The sequence below is a fragment of the Phyllostomus discolor genome, chromosome 2 (genome assembly GCF_004126475.2).
Source record: "Phyllostomus discolor isolate MPI-MPIP mPhyDis1 chromosome 2, mPhyDis1.pri.v3, whole genome shotgun sequence".
Classification (NCBI taxonomy): Eukaryota; Metazoa; Chordata; class Mammalia; order Chiroptera; family Phyllostomidae; genus Phyllostomus; species Phyllostomus discolor.
In genome coordinates this window covers 127,638,552-127,659,949 of record NC_040904.2, presented here as the reverse complement: position 1 = coordinate 127,659,949, position 21,398 = coordinate 127,638,552, and positions in this window count along the sequence as shown.

Sequence of the window (21,398 nt, the reverse complement as noted above, 5' to 3'; positions counted from 1 at the left end):
TTCCTTCTACAACATAATTTCAAGGATTATTTAGTATTTACTGTTGGATAGTTATTTCTATTAGAAATAACATTAGTAAAATATCTTTGTGCAGCTGTACTTACTAGTTCCTTAAATTTCTTAAGGCAAACTCTGAGTATAAATTTTTTTTGTGTTTTTTTTACTGAAGTAGAATCTGCATTTTATTTTATTTTATCATTATTATTTTAAACATATTTTATTGATTATATTATTACAATTGTCCCATTACCACCCTTTATTTTCCTCCACCCTGCACAGCCTCTCCCACCCACATTCACCCCCTTAAGCTCATGTCCGTGTGTCATAAGTTCTTTAGCTTCTACATTTCCTATACTATTCTTGCCTCCCCCCTGCCTATTTCCTACCTACCATCTATGCTACTTATTCTCTGTACCTTTTCCCCCTCTGTCCCCTTTCCACTCCCCTGTTACTAACCCTCCATGTGATCTCCATTTCTGTGGTTCTGTTCCTGTTCTAGTTGTTTGCTTAGTTTGCTTTTGTTTTTCTTTTAGGTGTGGTTGTTAACAATTGTGAGTTTGCTGTCGTTTTACTGTTCATATTTTTCATCTTATTTTTCTTAGATAAGTCCCCTTAACATTTCATAAAATAAGGGCTTGGTGATGATGAACTCCTTTAACTTGACCTTATCTGAGAAGCACTTTATCTGCCCTTCCATTCTAAATGAAAGCTTTTTTGGATAGACTACTCTGGGATGTAGGTCCTTGAGTTTCAGGACTTGGAATACTTCTTTCCAGCCCCTTCTTGCCTGCAAGGTTTCTTTTGAGAAATCAGCTGACAGTCTGATGGGAACTCCTTTGTAGGTTACTGTCCCCTTATCTCTTGCTGCTTCTAGGATTCTCTCCTTCATTTTTACCTTGGGAAATATAATTATGATGTGCCTTGGTGTGTTCCTCCTTGGGTCCAACTTCTTTGGGATTCTCTGAGCTTCCTGGACTTCCTGGAAGTCTAATTCCTTTGCCAGATTGGGGAAGTTCTCCTTCTTTATTTGTTTAAATAAGTTTTCCACTTGTTGCTCTTCCTCTTCTCCTTCTGGCACCCCTATGATTTGGATGTGGGAACGTTTAAAGATGTTCTGGAGGTTCCTAAGCCTCTCCTCATTTTTTTGAATTCTTATTTCTTTATTCCTTTCTGATTGTATGTTTTTTTTTCTTTCTTCTGGTCCACTCCATTGAAGTGAGACCCAGCTTTCATTCCATCACTATTGGTTCCCTGTGCATTTTTCTTTATTTCACTTATTGTAGCCTTCATATTTTCATCTAATTTGTGACCAAAATCAATCAATTCTGTGAGCATCCTGATCACCAGTGCTTTGAACTGCGCATCTGATAGGTTGGCTATTTCTCGGTCGCTTAAAAGTATGGATTCTGGGGCTTTCGTTTGTTCTTCTGTCTGAATCTTTTTTTTTTTTTGTCTTGCTGCATGTATTACATATGAGGGACAGCGCCTTAGGTGTTCACCAAGGTGGGGCAAACCACAACACTGGGTTGTGATGCTGTATGTGGGGGCGGGGTCCAAGAGGAAACTGTGGCGCCCCCTCTGGTGCCAATTCCCGTGTGGGTGGGCTTGTGTACCCCATGGGACTTTCCAACGACCTCTCCTGTGAGGCTGGGAGTCTCTCCCTGTGCTTCAACCCCACAGGTGTTTTCAATTAGTGCCCCAAGGCTCTATTTCCCAGCGCTGGGATCCTGGGTTGTATGCAGTGCCTTGCTTCACAATTGCTGCCTTGCTGGGTCTGCTGGTTACCACCCCTCGGCCGGGATTTGCCAACTGCCACTTTTGCGCCCAGGGTCCGCCCGCTGCAGTCTTGCGCTCCAGGGATGCCTTATGTGGGTCCCAACACTCTTTGTTCAGAGACCCCTCTCCGCTGGGCTGCCCGACTCCGCCCCTCCTACCAGTCTGGATGAATGTGTCTATTTTAACTCCTTGGTTGTCCAACTTCCATACAGTTCAATTTTCTGTCAGTTCTGGTTGTTATTCTGTTTCTAAATTGTTGTTGTCCCTATCTTGGTTGTGCAAGGAGGCACAGTGTGTCTACCTATGCCTCCATCTTGGCTAGAAGTCCAATATAAATGTTTTTAAGATTTCAGTTTATCTTAACAAGTTACCCATTAAAATTGGGCACATTTATAGAATGAGCCCTATTCCTTGCACCTTTGCCAATGGTGGGCTTGTCTGTTACTTTGCTAGTTTAATAGTTAAAATTTGGCATTCCCGGTTTTAATTGGCATTTCTTTGTTTACTGGTGAGATTAAAATTTTATCGTGTTTTTGGACATTTACTTAAATATTGTTAACTTTAACCATTTTTAAAATTCTGGTATTTATCTTTTTCTTCTTATTTGCTAGGGCTTTTTTATGCATTAAAATATACCCATCTTTGGTCTACCATATTTGTTGCCAATATTTCCCACAGGCTATCATTTGCTTTTCAATATAATTTAGAGTATTTTTTGCATTGGTTACAATTATTTTTTAATTTTTTAATTTAATCTTTATTGTATTTTTATTACCATTTAGACCACTTACACCCCTTTCCCCCAGCAATTGTCACACTGTTGTCCATGTCCATGAGTCCTTTTTCTTTTTTGCTCAATCCCTCCCTTCCCTAACTTACCCCCTCACTTGCTGTCATCTGCTCTCCATCTTTGAGTCTGTCCCTGTTTTGTTTCTTAGTTCAGTTTGTTCATTAGATTCCACATATGAGTAAAATCATATGTTAATTTGTCTTTCTCTGAATGGTTTATTTCACTTAGCATAATGTTCTCCAGGTCCACCCATACTATCACAAAGGGAAAATTTTCTTCTTTTTTACAGCTGAGTAGTATTCCATTGTGCAAATATGCCATAATTGTTTTATCCACTCCTCTGTTGATGAATACTTGGGCTGCTTCCATATCCTCGCTATTGTAAATAACAGTGCAATGAATATAGGGGTGTTTATCTTCTTTTGAATTAGTGTTTTGAGTTCCTTTGGATATATTCCCAGAAGTGGGATCGCTGGGTCAAAAGGCAGATCCATTTTTAATTTTTTGAGGTATCTCTATACTGCTTTCCACAGTGGCTGCACCAATCTGTATTCCCAACAACATTAAAAAAGGAACTTGTTACCAGCAACTTGTTTGATTTGTTGATGATAGCCATTCTGACAGGTGTGAGATGGCATCACACTGTAGTTTTAATTTGTATTTCTGTGATGATTAGTGAAGTTGAGCATCCTTTCAAATGTGTATTGACCATCTGTCCTCTTTGGAGAATTGTCTATTCAGGTCCTTTGCCCATTTTTTAATTGGGTTGTTTGTGGGAAGGTTTTTTTTTGGTGTTGAGTTTTGTAAGTACTTTATAAATTTTGGATACTAACCCCTTATCAGATGTATCAGCGAATATGTTCTCCCATCCTATGGGTTGTCTTTTTATTTTATTGCCAGAGCCAAAAATAACAGAATGTAACAGAAATAACCTTGTATTTCAGAATGTCAAGGAAAAAAGTTATATGTTATATTGCTCAATGGTAGAAAAAAACATTTTTGTCTTAAAATTTTTGTCATCTCTTCTCTCCTCCTTTCCTATTTTCTCTTTCATCATTCTACATTTCTTTTCCTTCCTGGTGACTTTCTTTTATCCTCTTCACTGCTTTATTATTTTTCTTCTTCTAGATCAGCTTTCCCAGCCTTACTATTTTTGTAATTGACCTGGTAAGAAATCATTTTAGACACTTTTTACCCTAATTGCTCCCCCTGACTCCTAAGAGATCTTAAGGACAGATACCCTTTATGTTTATGTACTGTGACTCTTTAGAAGGCCACAAACCATTGTAATTTCTAAGGGTTTTGGCCCATTGGGAATGCATGCTCCAGATAATAAGCTGTTAGAGGGGAAGGATCATGTTCAGTTTTCCATTGTATGCTCTATACTTCTTATAATGCTTTGGATATTATAGGCTACACACACACATATATACATATATACATATATATATTTTATATGTGTGTATATGTATATATAATGACTATTTATTGAATTAAAATTTAAAAATGATCTCTACTACAAACTGATTGGTAAACTAAACTAAATTTCTTGGATCCCTTTTGGACAATGCACCAATTCCATAATACCTCCACATTTCCAAGAATGTCCTCCTGAGACTATATCCCAGTGACCTGATAGGAGCTGGGAAAGCACTCTAATCACAAAAACACAACACTTGCAGCCAATGCCAGAGGTATATTACTTACCCATGTAGCTAATTGCACTTATCATAACTGATTTTTCCTAGCTTTAGTTTCAGAAGGTAATCACTTCCTAATTTTTTCTTTAGATTCTGAGGCTTATATGGCCTCTTTAGTATTTATAACCCACTCTACAAGTTTATCAATTTCAGTAAGGTGCAAAAATTAGATTAGAGAATGAAAAGAGGGTAAAGGGGGAAGAAGAGAAAAAGAGAAGTCATTTCTATTTATTCAATTTGTAAGAGCTCTTCTGGCTCTAAAATTTTGTAATCTTGAGTATTATACTCTGAGTGGTTCTCAAGAGAAGCATTTTTGGCAATTTGTGGAGGTGTCATTTGTTGCCTCCAGATTGGGTAGGAATAGAAGAGGCAGTGGTACTAGCATTTGTGAATAAGACCAGGAATATTCAACATCCTGCAAAACGTAAGACTTTGGTCAGTTCAGGCCCTTGCAAAAGCAGACACCAAAATAGAATTAGGTGTGCAGAAAATGATTGAGAGAAGTAGTTATTAAGAATAAAAAAGAGAAGATGCAATTGGCCAGCAGTGCCTTCAGACTGATGCAGCTTTGCTCGCCATGAAAGGAGAGACAAGGAAGCAAAGTTAGGTAGAAAGAGCCTCAGGCTGCCATACAGCTCTGAGAAAGTCTTGGTTAAGCCAGTAGGGAGCCTCAGAGAAAGGACAGACTATTTGAGTGGTTCCAGTTTGGGCAGGCATGACCTGACTCTAGTACCCTTCTGTGCTTAGTCATTGCAGGGGAGCAGTTCTGAAATCATAAGGCTGTAGCACAAATGCTGTGGTGAATTGTCAGTGTTAGCACTGGAAGATTATCAGCTAGCTACAATTCTCACAGCAGGTGTTCTCTCTGTCTCTGTCTCTCTCCCCTACCCACCTTGCTCACTCTCTCTGAGGAAACAAAAATGATACTTTACTCAGAAGACTTTGCTTATAAAGCAAGAGAACAAGATAATATAAATAAGAACATATAAGACATGCCAAGGTGACTATTTTGATGTTTGTTGGTTGTTTCTTTTATAAAGTAATTTTTTAAAGATTTTATTTATTTATTTTTAGAGAGAGAGGGGAGGGAGAGAGAGAGAGAGAGAGAGAGAAACATCAATGTGCAGTTGCTGGGGGTTACGGCCTGCAACCCAGGAATGTACCCTGGCTGGGAATTGAACCTGAGACACTTTGGTTCCCAGCCCGCGCTCAATCCACTGAGCTACACCAGCCAGGGTGGTTTGTTTGTTTTTAAATCAGGTTAAAATTGGATACAGAGTAAGTGTGGGAAACAAGGCTTGAGAGTTGAGATCCAGCATGGAGATTAAGATGAATTAACTCCTCAGGCTGCATGAATATTCACATATCTGAGTCACGATAGGTTTTTTTCTTCTTTTGACTTCAAAAGCCATTTGGGAATTTTGGGGAAACTTTACAGCATCTTTTAAGTTTCGCTTATGGTCCTCAAGAAGGATAGCATTATAACTTAACAGAAGTGGCACTATCTAGTTTACAGTTCCAATAACCTTATCAGGGATGCATTCTTGTGGTTTCCTGTTCAGACTCTTTGAGGGTCCCACATCGTAGTTAGCTTCATTCTCATTCAGTTTTAGCATCACAGCTAACCATTTTAACTTGATAGTCTGAATCCCTTTGCCTGAGTTATAGGCAGTCATTGTTTTTTGTATGAAAGTCTTTGTATAACCATTAACAAATGCTTTACTAGTTTATCTATTTGGCCAGAAGTCACTTCTGAATAGGCCAGCTTGGGAGGAATTTTTTTGGCATTATTTTTCATTTGTACCTTGACTTCAGGAGGTAGACTAATGTTATTTTTAATTGCTGCAGGAGGCATTTTGTCAAAGGATTCTTTATTGGTTTCTTCTTCGTCATCTGCTTCATCTTCTCCCTAAGTATAATTTCCTAATATTTTTGTTTATTCCTGATATTTTTGTATCTCTTTTTTCTTATCCTCTTCATGATTCCATCAACCTAATTTTTCTCTCTAGTCTTCCCAGCAGGTGCTCTCTTGAAGGAAGACCTGAGCAGTGCATCCCATGGCCACATAAAAACTCCTTGCACAACATTGATGCACTTCTCTACCCCTGTGCTAGGAGCAACTCCTCAACAATCCCCCTAGACCACTCTTCTTCAACAAAAGCTTCAAAGAAGAAGGTTACTGGGACAAACTACTCCCTTGTCATTTGGTTGTTCTTAGGGCTACAACAGCCACTCATCTTCCTCCTCCTCTACTATCCAACCCAATTCTAGTGTTCTTTTCCTGTCACCTCCAAGGTCTTAGTGGCTAACCTGGTGTAACCAAAATCCTCATTCCTCTTGAGAATGTTCATTTATTGGTAATTATGCACTTTTCAGGCTGGGATTGTTGCACACATCGTTCCATAATTCCAATTAAGCATCAAGAGACTTCCAAGTGGATCACCTTGGGTCCACATATATTTTTCCCTGCCTACTATGTGAAAGTAGCCCTTCTTCTTCCTTTTGATCTAGGTCAGTGGCTCCTACCAAGATGGAGACTCATCTTCTTGCCTACCGGTGCCTGGATACAGAGTCCCAATTGCCTTAACAGCAGGTGTAGCTTGTAGTTCAATGGAATCCTTGTTGTGTTCCTTGGCAAAAATGCACCCCCTTTGGCAACCAGGACTTCTAAAGCTGCAAGTCCAGAGTTGTAGGAATAGGAAGCACATAATCTCCCAATGACCCACTGAGATATTAAGTGAAGTCATTTCTGTTCCCTCCTCATATATTTTTCCTATTAGAGTCAGTGCCATTCTACGGTCTCTGATTTAGTATGTCTATAGATATAGAAATAGATGATAGACTGTAGATATAGATAGATAGATATAGATAGAGATATAGATAGATACTGTATCCTGAAAGATGGCACTCCATCCTTATGGCATGTTGCCTCTAAACTGGCACTTCAGCTGTGCTGGTTGTCCAGTTCTTACCAGGCTGGCAATTTCTGAATAGTCCAGTAAGTGATACAACCAGTAGATGCCTTGGTCATGAGTTCATACCCACATCACCTTTACTGTGAAGTGTAGTTCCCCTATTTGGATGCTATATTGATTTGGATCCCCCACCAATGGATCAGACCCTTTGTAAGCTCTTAGAAAGTCATACAGGTGGAGGTTCTGCAGGCAAAAAAGGCAAACCCATAACTAGAATAGGTACTAATCCTTGTGAGGATGAACCACTGGTCACTCTAGAATGGAAAGGGCCCAGTACTACTGACTTGCCACCAAGTGGCTGGTTTGTCCCCTTAAATAATAAGGCCATATTGGGGACTTGTTGTTGGTCTCTGTTGCTGGCAAGTTAGACTTTCAGAGGCAGAAGTAGCTGGCTAAATTGGCCTTGTTAAGTGGAAATTCATGCCATTGGACTTATGTGTAGCCTATCTCTATAAACATGTCCATGACATTCATGTGCCTATTGTGTCATTCTGGGCCCATGACAAAGCTTGTCTAACATTGTCTACTTGGTTCTGTTTACTTTCCAAGGGGGATGCTTTCTGGTCAGAATGAACATGTAATATGAAAGTTTTCACCATTTGTACCCACTCTAATATGTCAGTTCACATGCCTCTGCTCCAGACCTCCCTGTCTCTAGTCTTCAGTTTTTTCCTTCAAGATCCTGACATGCTGGCCAGAACATTGCCACAGCCCAGCCATCTGTACAATTTCTCACCAAAAATCACTTGTTCCATTCTTCCATGCAATGTGGATGACCAACTACATTGCTCAAAGCTCTTCCCACAAGAAGCTTTTCCCTCTCCACGGTCTTTTAGGGATGTCACTGAGAGTGACTACAATGTGATGCCCTCTGCTGAAGCTTCTACCCACATAGCAAGCCAACCCATTTAAAATTGAGCTGAAGCTTTGTTCCCTTCCTCAGCTGGCCATATATGAGCCCTGTGTGGCCATACAACCCAAGGGAGGAGCACCAATACAGCATGGTGGTTGTTACAGGGGTCTGGCCTCCTAGCACATGCAGTTTACTCATACCTCATGGTCCTACTGGGGTTTGATTTTGAGTGCACCATTTCCATATTATGATGAACTCCTGCTGGGCCCATCAATGTTATGACTGGGGGCATCTGGCAGAACTCAGCTCATAATGGGCACTTCCAGACACATGGTAACTTGATGCCCCATGGTCAAGCTTTCTGCCTCGATTAGAGCCCAGTGCCACATCAGGGGCTGTTTCTTGAAAGAAGTAAAATCCTCTGCTGCAAGGGCCTGTATTATGATCTCCCAATGGCACTCGCTTTAAATTCCACACTGTGACTGCTGCAAAGCCCGTTGCTGTTCCAGGCTGCACTCAGAACTGGCAAATGTCCATGTCACCCAGGATTTGAGCCAGAGTAGTATTCCTAGGTATGAAATTTGTGCTTCCAGAACTAAAAGTGACTCACCAGTCATCATGCTTCATTATAGTAGGAGATGCAAGAAACAGAAATGTGTCTTTTAGTCCAGATGGGGATGTTTCTACATGCTGCTGACTACTGAACCTCTAAAAACTTTATAGAAGTGGAAGACCCCTGAATCTTTTAAGGGTTTATTTCCCACCCTGTGGATGCATGTAACTTCCCAAGGCCTATAGCATACATGCCACCTCTTGCTCATCCTACCCAGCAGTATATGATGGGTATAACATATCTGTGTGATGTGCTGCAGGATGTCCAGACAGTCTAGGTCTCTTTCGATAATACTGTATTGTAATAGAGGATAGATGAACTAACATAGTCCTTAGACAAAACTGGAAATAAATATTATCTTTTTCACATGAATGAAAACTGTTTATCCTTATTTCTGATGGAATATAAAACAATGCTTTCACAAAATCAATGGCCACATACCATGTGCCTGAGCCTTATTAATCTGCCCTAGCAATGATAGCATGTCCAACACAGCTCAAATTGGGACTACTTGGTTAAACTTGCTGTGGTAGTCCACACCCACTCTGTAGGATCCACAGTGGTACTAAATCACCACCATCTCCCCTGGGACATAATGTCATTTTTTTATTATCTTAGCTGGGGTGGGGAACAATTTCAAAGATTTCTAGTTGGTCTTCCTCACTATGATAGCTCTTAGGTAACAGTCTGAGGACCCATAACTTCAACTGCCACATATGCATGCTACAATTATATGCTCAGGGACCAAGGAGACAATCAGCAGGTGGGTCTGAAGTCCCAGTGAGTTCTCTATAAATGAGACTTTAGCTTGAGCTCTGTTAGCTGCTTCTGTAAGCCCCTGATCTAATGGTGGTAGGAGGGGGTACATGATGACACTTTGGATCTCCAGATATTGAAGTCTACTCAGAACCTAGGTTCACAACTCCTTGAAATGCCTGGGCACTTCCCTTTCCCCATTGTGAATGCCCTCCTCAAATAAACACCCTGGGTCCCTCTGGGGAATGGCTGGAGGAATCACTGCAATATATACAATATATACTTTACACAGTGTCAGAGTCCTTCTCTGCAAAAGAGGGGACCAAGCCACTTCTTTAGTCAGTGGACTTGAGCTCTGAAAATTGGCTTAGATTTAGAACTGAGCAACATACTGTGATTTTTTTGAAATGATTGTCCCTGGACTACCCCCTCCATTCTTGCCTTCTGATTTTAGATGTTAAACAACACCCTTGTTAGCTGCCTCTTTTGTCCCTGAGGTAAAATGACCACTTGTCTTAGGTTTCTTTTCTAAGTTCCAAGAGAGGCCTCCCTGCTCTCATAGTTAGGCTTTAACTATTCATAAAAAGCCCTTAGTTTCTCATTTTTCTCTCTGCAGGGTGTCAGTACAGTTTTAGTGATAAGCAGCCAACTCCAGTGTCCTTCTGAGCATTGCTCTCCTGAAGTCTTCCAATATCTGAATCATTTGTTATACAGGCAAGGGTGTTCCCCACACTAGGAGAGAATCATAATTTTGGTTGAACTTTACCAGTTTTTGCCATTTTGAAAAATTATACCACCAGCAGCAACACTGACCTGATATATCTGAAGCACCAATACAATATGCTTGTATCTGAATTTGTACCTATTTCATGCATATTCATGAATATACCTCCATAACCTTTGTTTTAAAATGTAAATATGAACAATTCCCAACAATATTCTTTGAATATTGTTTTCTCTAAAATCCTAATTTTAAACATGTGAAACTCTTACATTTTGTTTGCAGGCCTACAAAATGGCATGACTTCTATAGGGGGAATGGCAATATTTAGCAAAATTAAAGGTTCATTTACCTTTGACTCAGAATCCTACTTCTAGGAATCTATCCAAAAGAAAATATGACCAAAAAAAACAAATTATGAATATGAAGACTATTTATTATGACAATATTTGTGATACAATAAGACTTCTTTTAATCCAAATGTTAATCACTGGGGGAACGCATTGTAATATATTCATGCAGTTAAGTACTATGCAGCTGTAAAAAAGAAAATAACTATATATCATTATGAAATGATCCTATGACATATTGTTAAAAGAAAGGCACAGAACAGTGGTGTATAGTATGTTCCTTTTATAAAAGAAAGGAAAGACATAAAAAGAACCACAAAGAAATGTTAAACTTTATTCAGTAATAATTTTTTAATAATAATACTGATATTGTTATTTGGAAATAGTTTTACATATATAGGAATAAAGAAAATAAATGATCATGTTAGTATCATTAGGAACAAGAATTTTGGTGTTAGGTGAAAAATATACAAATATAAAAATCAAAGAGGTAAAATTCCTGTGATCTTACATTTAAATTAGAAGCATTAGTATGTTCTCAAGATGTCATTTGCCATCCAGGTTATGGTCTAAAAACTATTTTGCAATTAAAGGAGCTGAAGAGTAGTAGAATATGCTACCCCAAAAGATGCTGCTTCAATGTCAAGATTACTTTTAGGTGAAGACAATTGAGGAGATACAAAAAAAAAGCTCTCTGTGCTTCCCCTGCTTGCCTAAGAGCAGAACACAAACTTGTAGAGGTGTCCTCTGTCCCCTCTCTACCAGGAGGGACATACATTAATTACCAGAGACAACTCTAGACCCTCATCAGCCCAGAGAAACCACCAGAGGAATCTATGTAACAGTCCTTGCTGAAAGGACTTGGTGGCCCTTACCTACCATTAGTTGCCCCATATATTTCCATTTTCAAAATTTGCTGCCCTTCAAGCTTAATATTCTTTTCCTCTCTTGTCACTTCTCTACAAATTATTGTTTTTTGCTAAGATATTGTATAAGCTCAAATTCTAAGTACCTCCTTTGAGTTACTCAACACTGAGTACTCACACAGATGTGTGATGCACATGTTAACAAACTTCTGTTTTTCTTTCTCTTGTTAATCTGTCTTTTATCAATCTAAATTTGAAGGGACACAGTCACTACACCTAAGATGAGTAGAGGAAAATCCTCCCCTACAAAACCAAGACTATTTTGAGAAATAGTTGACTCCAAGGTTGGAGCAGGAAATATGTAATAAGCATGAACTATCTTTTCATTCCTAAAAGCAAGGAAGGCAGCTAAGACTGTGAAAGATCTGTCAGAAGAACTTGGGGCCAACTGGAAGAGGCTCTGTCTGGCCAAAAATAAGAAGTTAAGTATCTTAATGAATGATGACTGAAGCAAGTGAAAAATGTCAAATATATTTAAACCTCATAATGATATTCAAAACTAAAAATTTAGCATATGAATTCATTTAAAGATGAGTTTATAAAGAAAATGAATTAAATTTAGTACTTAGATTGCCTTTCCTATGCAAATTGTATTTCCTATACAAATGTTTGAAGAGAAAAAGTTCCTCATATTTCAAGTAATAAACACTGGAAAAAATTATAAAAATTAGAATATTTCCATTTGCATCTCTTAATGAAATAACAGACTGAGGCAACGATCATCAGGGCTACTAAGACTGCTAGGTAAAAGGCTGGTAGGAAACTTCTCTAAAGAATAGATCATCCTGTCAACAATCAAACACACCAATCAAATTTTACATCAGAAAAATAGAAAAAGCAGCCAGATATTTATGTGCTTTCTTGTCGTGATGCATTCATTGAGGAGGGCAAAACACCACCTAATATTCTTGCCCCCCAAAATCAAACCTGAATATGATCAACAGCTAGATTTCAGTATGGAGGGAAAAGGAACATGATGAAATGACAACATAGAGACACTCTCAGCAAAATCCTGAGTGTGAGAAACTGTGACAAATGACTCAGCTATTCAACAAATAAATGGCAGGAAATGAAAAAAAGAAGAATTGTTATAGATTAATAGGGATTTAAGAAACATAGCAACCTAATGCAGTGTTTGAACTGATTCAGATGAATCCACCATAAAGAGACATAAACACCTGAGAAAATTTTAAACAGAATATTTTATGACATTCAGAAATTATAGTTAAACTTTTATTAGGTGATATAAAGGTATATGATTATGATTTTTAAAATAATTATTAGTGAATCAAGCCCTTCTTATATGAAATATTAAAGGGATTTATCTAAGAAAAAGAAGATAAAAAATATAAACAGTAAAATGACAGCAAACTCACAATTATTAACAACCATACCTAAAACAGAAACAAAAGTAAACTAAGCAAACAACTAGAACAGGAACAGAACCACAGAAATGGAGGTCACATGGAGGGTTAGCAACAGGGGAGTGGGAAGGGGACAGAAGGGGAAAAGGTACAGAGAATAAGTAGCATAGATGGTAGGTAGAAAATAGAAAGGGGAGAGTAAGAATACTATAGGAAATGTAGAGGCCAAAGAACTTATATGTATGACCCATGGACAAGAACTACAGTGGGGAACTTGGGGGAAAAGATGGTGGCTTTGCTCCAGGCAGCATGATTCTTGGCTTCTGTGAAGAGGAGGGAAACTGGCAGATCAGTGGTGGAACAGAGCAAGTGGCCTAGGTTACCAAAATATTTTTGAAAACAGGACATCAAAAATTATAGCGATCATTGAAAAACCAGATGATCACAAAAAAGAGTAGGGGGAAGTTGTGAACACCAGGATACACGAAGGAGACTGCACCACTGAATTTCACAGGCATTCTACCACAGAAGTTCACACTATCATCACAGGGAACCAGAACAGATCAATTTAAGAAACAGAGGCTGGGCCCTGGCTGGCGCAGCTCAGTGGATTGAGTGCAGGCTGTGAACTGAAGTGTCGCGGGTTCGATTCCCAGCCAGGGTGCATTCCTGGGTTGCAGGCCATAACCCCCAGCAACCACAGATTGATCTCTCTCTCTCTCTTTCTCTCTATCTCTCTCCCCTCTTTCTCTAAAAATAAATAAATAAAAACTTTTTAAAAATAGTTAAAAAAAAAAGAAACAGAGGCTAACAAGAAGAATCCCACGAACAATGAGAAAACAAAGAAACAATCCCCAATTGAGGGGAAAGAAGGAAGCCTCAGGAAAAAAAATGCTAAATGAAATAGAAGCAGCTCAACTATCAGATACTGAGTTCAAAACAATGATTATCCGGAAGCTCAATGAACTCACAATGAGCTACCAGAAACTAGAGGGAAGCTACAACAATCTCACTGCAAACTATATAAACATGAAAAAGGAAATAGAAACTCTCAACAAGGGCCAAGAGGAAATGAAGAATGCCATTTCTGAACTGAGGAACACAGTAGAAGGAATGAAAAACAGGACTGATGAAGCAGAAGATTGGATTAGCGAGCTAGAGGACAAAGTAGAAAACAACACCCAGAAAGAGCAAGAAAAGGAAAAGAGGCTCAGACAGAATGAAGAGGGATTAAGAGAAATGCAAGACAACATGAAACATAATAATATCCATATAATAGGGATACCAGAAGGAGAAGAAGAGCGAGGGATAGAAAACCGATTTGAAAAAGTAATGAAGGAAAACTTCCTTAATTTGATGAGAGAAAAAGTCACACAAATCCAGGAAACACGGAGAGTCCCAATCAAGAGGAACCCAAAGAGGCCCATTTCAAGACACATCATAATTAGAATGGCAAAATTTCAAGACAAAGAGAATATTAAAGGCAGCAAGGGGGAAACAGGAAGTAACATACAAGGGAGGCCCAATAAGGCTAACAGCTGACTTCTCAATGGAAACACTCCAAGCCAAAAGAGAATGGCAAGAAATATTCCAAGTAATGAGAACCAGAGGTCTGCAACCAAGTCTACTTTACCCAGCAAGGCTCTCAATCAAGATAGAAAGCCAAATAAGGAGCTTCTCAGACAAAAGAAGTCTAAAAGAATACACCTCCACCAAACCAGCTCTGCAAGAGATTCTAAAGGGAGTACTTTAAGGAATGGAAGGAAAAGAGAGAGAGAGAAAGGAACACACGCACATAAAACACAATGAATAAGTACCTATCAATAATAACCTTAAATGTAAATGGATTAAATGCTCCCATCAAAAGACATAGGATAGCTGAATGGATAAGAAAAAATGACCCACACATATGCTGCCGACAAGAGACCCACCTCAGGATAAAAGACCTGCACAGGCTGAAAGTGAAGGGCTGGAAACAAATCTTCTAAGCAAATGGACAGGAAAAAAAAAAGCCAGGATAGCAATACTTATATCAGACAAAATAGACTTCCAAAAAAGGTCCATAAAGAAAGACCCAAAAGGTCACTTCATAATACTCAAGGGAAGAATCCACCAAGAAGACATAAATATTGTAAATATATATGCACCCAACATAGGAGCACCCAAATACATAAAGAAAATCTTAGAGGACTTCAACAAAGATATAGACAGCAACACAATTATAGTGGGGGATTTTAACACCCCTCTGTCAAAAATGGACAGATCTTCCAAACAAAATATCAACAAAGATATTGTGGCATTGAACAATACCCTAGATGAAATGGACTTTACTGATATATACAGAGCCCTCCATCCCAAAGAAGCTAAATACACATTCTTTTCAAATGTACACGAAACATTCTCAAAGATAGACCCCATGATAGGACACAAAACAAGCCTCAAGAATTTCAAAAAATTGAAATCATACCAAGCATTTTCTCAGATCACAAGGGACTGAAGCTAGAAACCAACCCCAAGGAAAAAAAAACCCAAAACATTCAAAATCATGGAGATTAAATAGCATGCTATTAAACAATGAATGGGTCAAGAATGAAATTAGGGAAGAAATCAAAAGGTTTCTGGAAACAAATGAACATGAACTCACAGCAACCAAAAACTTATGGGACACAGCCAAGGCAGTCCTGAGAGGGAAGTTCATAGTGATACGGGCCCACCTAAAAAAGTTAGAAACATTCCAAACAAACAACCTAACCCTACGTCTACAAGAACTTGAGGAACAACAACAAAGACAGCCCAGAGCAAGCAGAAGGAAGGAAATAACCAAGATCAGAGCAGAATTAAATGACATAGAGACTAAAAGCACAATTCTAAGGATCAATGAATCCAAGAGCTGGTTCTTTGAAAAGATAAACAAAATTGACAAGCCTTTTAGCAGACTCATCAAGAGAAAAAAGAGAGAAGACCCAAATAAACATAATCAGAAATGAAAGAGGAGAGATTACAACAGATACCACAGAAATACAAAGGATTGTAAGAAATTACTACAAAGAACTGTATGCCAAGAAATTTGAAAGCCTAGGTGAAATGGACAAATTTCTAGAAAAATATAATCTTCCAAAACTCAATGGAAAAGAAGCAGAAAGCCTGAACAGACCAATAACAACAAAAGAAATTGAAGCAGTAATCAAAAAACTCCCAACACACAATAGCCCAGCACCAGATGGTTTCACAGGAGAATGCTACAAAGCATTTAAGGAAGAGCTAACCCCTATCCTTCACAGACTATTCCAAAAAATCCAAAAAGATGGAAGACTCCCAAACTCTTTTTATGAGGCCAACATCATCCTAATTCCAAAACCAGATAAAGACACAACCAAGAAAGAAAACTTCAGGCCAGTATTGCTGATGAACATTGATGCTAAAATCCTCAACAAAATACTGGCAAACCTCATCTAACAATACATTAAAAAGATCATACACCATGACCAAGTGGGATTCATTCCAGGGATGCAAGGATGGTACAATATTCACAAATCAGTAAATGTAATACATCACATAAACAAAAGCAAAGACAAAAACCACATGATAATATCAATAGATGCAGAAAAAGCATTTGATAAGGTACAGCACCCATTCATGATAAAAACACTCAGCAAAGTGGGAATAGAGGGAGCATTCCTCAACATAATAAAGGCCATATATGAGAGACCTACAGCCAACATCATACTCAATGGGCAAAAATTAAAATCTTTTCCACTAAGATCAGGAACAAGACAAGGCTGTCCACTTTCACCACTTCTATTCAATATAGTACTGGAAGTTTTAGCCACAGTGATCAGACAAGACAAATAAATAAAAGGCATCCAAATCGGAAAGGAGAAAACAAAACAGTAACTGTTTGCATATGACATGATAGTGTACATAGTAAACTTATAGACTCCACCAAAACACTGCTCGACCTAATAAATGAATTTGGCAAAACAGTGGGATATAAAGTCAATATCCAGAAATGAAAGGCATTTCTGTACACCAACAATGAAACAGCGGAAGCAGAAATCAAGGGGAAAATCCTATTTGAAATAGCAGAAAGAAAAAAAATATCTAGAAATAAATCTAACTAAAGAGATAAAAGACCTGTATCTAGAAAACTACATAACACTCAGGAAAGAAATCAAGGAAGACACAAACAAATGGAAACATATATGGTGTTCATGGATTGGAAGAATTAATATCATCAAAATGTCCATACTACCCAAAACAATTTACACATTCAATGCAATTCCTATTAAAGCACCAATGGCTTATTTCACAGACATAGAACAAACACTTCAAAAATTTATATGGAATCATAAATGACCCCGAATAGCTGCTGCAATTTTGAGAAAGGAGAGTAAATCAGGAGGGATCACAATACCTGACACTAAACTATACTACAAGGCCACTGTAATCAAAACAGCCTGGTACTGGCATAAAAACAGGCACATGGACCAATGAAACAGAACAGAGAGCCCAGAAATAAACCCAAGTCTCTATGGTCAATTAATATTTGACAAAGGAGGCAGCAACATAAAATGGAGTAAAAATTGCCTCTTCGACAAATGGTGTTGGGAGAACTGGACAGCCACGTGCAAAAAAATGAAACTCGAGCACCAACTTACACCTTATACAAAAATAAATTCAAGGTGGATAAAAGACAAATATAAAACATGACACCATTAAAGTCCTAGAGGAGAACGTAGGTAGGAAAATCTCAGATATTTCATGCAGAAACTTTTTTACTGACATGTCCCCTAGAGCAAGGGACATAAAGGAAAGAATAAACAAATGAGACCTCATCAAAATTAAAAGCTTCTGCACAGCTAAAGAAAACAGTATCAAAATTAAAAGAGAACCAACTGTATGGGAAAACATATTTGCCAATGATACCTCAGAGAAGGGTTTAATCTCCAAAATATGTAAAGAACTTACATGACTACACTCTAAGAAGACAAGGAATCCAATTAAAAAATGGGCAAAGGACTTGAACAGACACTTCTCCAAGGAGGACATACAGAAAATCCAAAGACACATGAAACGATGTTCAATATCACTAGCCATCAGAGAGATGCAAATTAAAACCACAATGAGATACCACTTCACACCAGTCAGAATGGCCATCATAAACAAAGCAACAAGCAACAAGTGTTGGAGAGGTTGTGGAGAAAAGGGGTCCCTAGTGCACTGTTGGTGGGACTGCAGACTGGTACAACCACTATGCAAAGCAGTATGGAACTTCCTCAGAAAACTAAAAATGGATCTGCCTTTTGACCCTGCAATTCCACTGCTGGGACTCTATCCTAAGAATACTAAAACACCAATTCAAAAGGACCTCTGCATGCCGATGTTCATAGCAGCACAATTCACAATAGCTAGATGCTGGAAGCAACCAAGATGCCCATCAGTAAATGAATGGATCAAAAAACTATGGTACATTTACACAATGGAATTCTATGCAGCAGAAAGAAAGGAGCTCCTACCCTTTGCAAGAGCGTGGATGGAGCTGGAAAACATTATGCTTAGCGAAACAAGCCAGACAGTGAAAGACAAATACCATATGATCTCACCTTTAACAGGAGCCTAAACAACAAAACAAAGAAACAAGCAAAATATAACCAAAGACACTGAAATAGAGGACAGGCTGACAGTGACCACAGGGGAGAGAAGAGGGAATTTCAGGGGAGAATGGGAAGGGTTTACAGGAACAAATTTAAAGGACACATGGACAAAAACTAGGGGGAGGGTGGTAATGGGAGGGAAGAGGGGAGGGTTGGGTGGGTGGGCTGGATTGGGAGTAAAAGGGAGAAAACTGTACTTGAACAATGATTAAAAAATAAAAAGAACTAAAGTGGGGGAATGATGGTGGGAGGGGGAGTACAGGGCAGAGGAGAATAAAGGGGAGAAAAAAATGGGACAACTGTAATGCCATAATCAATAAAATATATTAAAATAAAATTAATTAATTATTAGTGAAAAAATATACCCGGATGCTATCTGGAATTTACCCTAAAATAATGAGAAGGTGGAGATGTTGCATAGATAATGGTTCTCAAACCTTAGCAAATCTACAAATCATCCGGAGAGACCATTAAAACAGATTCCTGGGCCTTATCTCCTAGACGTTGACTCAGTGGCCTGATGTGAAGCCAATGAATTTGCATTTCTAACAAACTCTGTTGACAAGGATGTTGTGGATTCAGGGACCACATTGTCAGTGGCACTTGAAAGGATGAGAAAGGTTGGCTGTGATCATTGATCATTACTGAATATGGGTACAGGGTAAGCATGTAGTTTACTATACATAATATAATTCTGAACCCAATTTCAGTGTGTGTGTGGGGGGCGGGTGGGAGGGTGGGAAGTTACCCCCGTCACCAAGCAATTCTCTAGGTATCATAAGGACTACAGTTCAGCTCAATTCTGACAATATCCACCCAGAGATAGCATCACATTCCACAGGTTAGGGGCTCAGTCCTGCAGGGCTGTACCTCACTCTTCTTCAGACACCAATTTCAAGCCCAGGTTATCACCCATGCTTCAGGCCAAAAGGCTGCATATTAGAGGTTCCAATGACCCCATCCTAGGGTTTGGTCAATTTGCTACATCAGGTCACAAAGCTCAGAGAAATAATTTTCTTATGAGATTACAAGTTTTATAAAAGAACATAACTAAGAAATAACCAGATGGAAGAGATACATGGAACAAGGTATAGGGAAAGGGCTTGGAGTTCCCATGTTCTCTGTATGTGCCACTCTCCCCAGATCTGCACATGTTCTCCAGCCTGGAGTCTCCAAACCCCATCCTTTAGGGTTTTTATGGAGGCCTCATTATGTGGGCATGATTGATTATATCACTGGCCATTGGTGAGCCAGAGGTGGGAGGGGCATGGCTGATTGAATAATTGACCATTCATTAGTGGCCAGAGGTGGGGGAGGGACTGAAAATTCCAACCCTCTAATAATGTGCTTAGTTCCTCTGGTGACTGGCTCATCCTTAGGTACTTTCCTAAAGTCACCTTATTTACTTAACAAAAGACACCTTTATCGATGTCAGCACTTTAGTTCCAAGGTTTTTTAGGAGCTCTGTGCCCCAAATAGGATAAAAACCAAATATCTTTCTTGTTTTTTTTTTTAAATTTATTGGTGTGAACTGGTTAATAAAATTATGTGGGTTTCAGGTATACAATTCTATAATACATCATCTGTATATTGTATTTTGTTCACTACCCCAAGTCAAGCCTCCTTCCATAACCATTTGTCCTCCGTTTACCTTATTCTATCTCCCCCACTCCCCTTTCTCTCTGGTAATCACCATACCATTGTCTGTCTGTGAGGTTTTGTTTTTTAATCCTCACCCAAGGACATGCTCATCAATTTTAGAGAGAGGAGAAGGGAGAGAGAGAGAAAAACCTTGACGTGAGAGAGAAATGTAGATTGTTGGCTCTCCTACACGACTGGTTGCCCCTCCTATGTGCCCCCCGGACCCACTGGGGACTGAACCTGAAACCTAGATTTGTGCCCTGACCAATGGTAATCTAACCTGCGACCTTCCATTTTCCTGGACACGCTCCAACCAACTGAGCCACACTGGCCAGAGTTATGCAATTTTTTTCCTCACTTAGTCCCATTACCTTTTTTACCCAGCCCCCAACTCCCTTCCCCTCCAACATCTGTGTGTATCTATGAGTCTTTTTCTATTTTGTTTGTTAGTTTATTTTGTTCATTAGATTCCACATATAAGTGAAATCATATGGAACTTGTCTTTCTCTGACAATATATCTTATAAGTCCTAATATCACAATATTATTTTCTCTAGTTTAGCATATGTCTGATTTTTTTTTATGCCAGAAATAACAAGTGTTGGTGAGGATGTGGAGAAAAGGGAACCCTTGTGAACTGTTGGTGGGACTATAAACTGCTATAGCCACTTTCCAAAACAGTATGAAAGTTCCTTAAAAAATTAAAAACAGAACTACCTTAAGATCTAGCAATTCCACTTCTGGGTAAGTATTTATTCACAGAAAATGAAAACACTAGTTCAAAAAGATAGGCGTCACTGACGCCTCCCCACCATGTTCATTGCAGGGTTATTTATAATAGCCAAATTATGGAAACAACGTAAGTGTCTATGAATGAATAAAGAAAATGTTGTGTGTGTGTGTGTGCTAGAATATTATTCAGCCATAAAAAGTAATTAAACATTGTCATTTGCAACAACATGGATGAACCTTGAGGGCACTATGCTAAGTGAAATAAATTAGGGAAAGACAAATACCATATGATGTTATATTTTATCCTCCACTTATATGTGGAATCTTAAAACAAAAAACAAAAAAAAACCCAAGCTCATAGATACAGAGAACACATTGGTGGTTGGTTCCCAGAGGGTAGAGGCTGGAGGGAGTGGGCCAATGGGTGAAGAAAATCAAATGGTACAAACTTCCAATTATACAGTAAGTCCTGTGGATGTAATGTACAGAATGGAGACAGTAGTTCACAATACTAAGAGAGTAAATCTTAAAAGTCTGCATAACAAAAA